At 29.3% G+C, this 1,445-nt stretch overlaps 1 long non-coding RNA gene across 1 annotated transcript; it reads left to right on the top strand.

The window, feature by feature from the left end:
• The first annotated feature begins 507 nt into the window (after window positions 1–507).
• On the top strand, window positions 508–823 carry LOC138695309 (uncharacterized). Its single transcript, XR_011331124.1, has 3 exons — window positions 508–546; window positions 621–692; window positions 779–823. It is a non-coding gene; the product is annotated as an uncharacterized lncRNA (long non-coding RNA).
• The last annotated feature ends 622 nt before the right edge of the window (window positions 824–1,445 follow it).

The following is a 1,445-nucleotide window of genomic DNA, read 5'->3' as shown; positions in this document are numbered from 1 at the left end:
ACCATGTCAGTCCCTAAATTCGAGATATTCGTGGGTTCAAGCTCAGCCGATAACGATAGATTTAGAATGGAATATTTATTTCACCCATCTTATATCTGTAAGACAGTGCTGTTACAATTGAAAAGGACAGGGGAAAAAACTTGTAAGTCCAAAATTATCGATTTTCTGTTTTTGATGTCATGTAATAGCTCAGGTAGTGTAGATATATGTAATAACATAATATAATACAATATAATATTGTTTTGTTTATTCAGTCATATGACAAATCAAATTTACAAAAACTAATGACACTTATTCATATATGTAGTCATTATGTTCTATACAATGAAAATGACGAACGTTTTCGCCCTTCGGGCATCATCAGGCTCTTTGTATAATATCTCATATCTAGTCTCTATAGTAAAATACAATGATAATTTGATGAAATGAACTGTTTAAAAATTAACAACTTAATATCCTTCCGCGTAAGCTTTCTACGTAGCACAATACAACGCCCGCGTCACATTAGTCGGTGAATTCAGTGCAACAAGGTCATCTCATGTCGTCGTAAGTATGTTCACATAATTAATATATTTCCATATTCCAAAATTTACATATTTTAACATTAAGTTTCATTATAGATAAATACCACTTCACAGAATATTCGCAATGAAAAATTACAAAACAGCTTGTGCAATATACACGTTTAAAACGTGAGTCCATTTGACAATTTAATTTGACTAACATTTTCACGTTTGAAGTTTTCCCCTTCGTTTACTATTTCTATAATATATTTCAGATGCAATTCACCGTCCAAGTCGAACCTTTGAAAGCAAGATCGACACATATACATCAGTATTATGAAGTTTAAATGAGGAACATTACTAATATGTTCACATTTTCACAATTTTATGTATCAGTGTTACAGTTTTTAATTTTACACATATTAAGTCTGTACACTATTTTAGACATATCATAAGTTAATTTTTAAACGGTTCATTTCATCAAATTATCATTGTATTTTACTATAGAGACTAGATATGAGATATTATACAAAGAGCCTGATGATGCCCGAAGGGCGAAAACGTTCGTCATTTTCATTGTATAGAACATAATGACTACATATATGGATAAGTGTCATTAGTTTTTGTAAATTTGATTTGTCATATGACTGAATAAACAAAACAATATTATATTGTATTATATTACCGGTATATTATAACATTGACAATCTGAATTATAACAATATGCTTTATAAGTTAGATATATGTAGTTTAATTGTACACAATAACAACATCATTAGTCCAAAGAAATTTGAAGAATGGTCACCCAAAGACAACATAATATAATAGGTCTTGAAAACTATTAACTTGCTCTCTTGTAGAAACAGTAAACCGTGACTTATTAGGTTTTTCCCTGTATTTTTAATTAAATTAACCCAGGTCTGTCTTATTTTACAATTTTAT

This window comes from Periplaneta americana, chromosome 2, assembly GCF_040183065.1.
Source record: "Periplaneta americana isolate PAMFEO1 chromosome 2, P.americana_PAMFEO1_priV1, whole genome shotgun sequence".
Taxonomy (NCBI): Eukaryota; Metazoa; Arthropoda; class Insecta; order Blattodea; family Blattidae; genus Periplaneta; species Periplaneta americana.
Note: the sequence above shows the minus strand (reverse complement) of the source record. Positions and strands in the feature narration are given on the sequence as shown.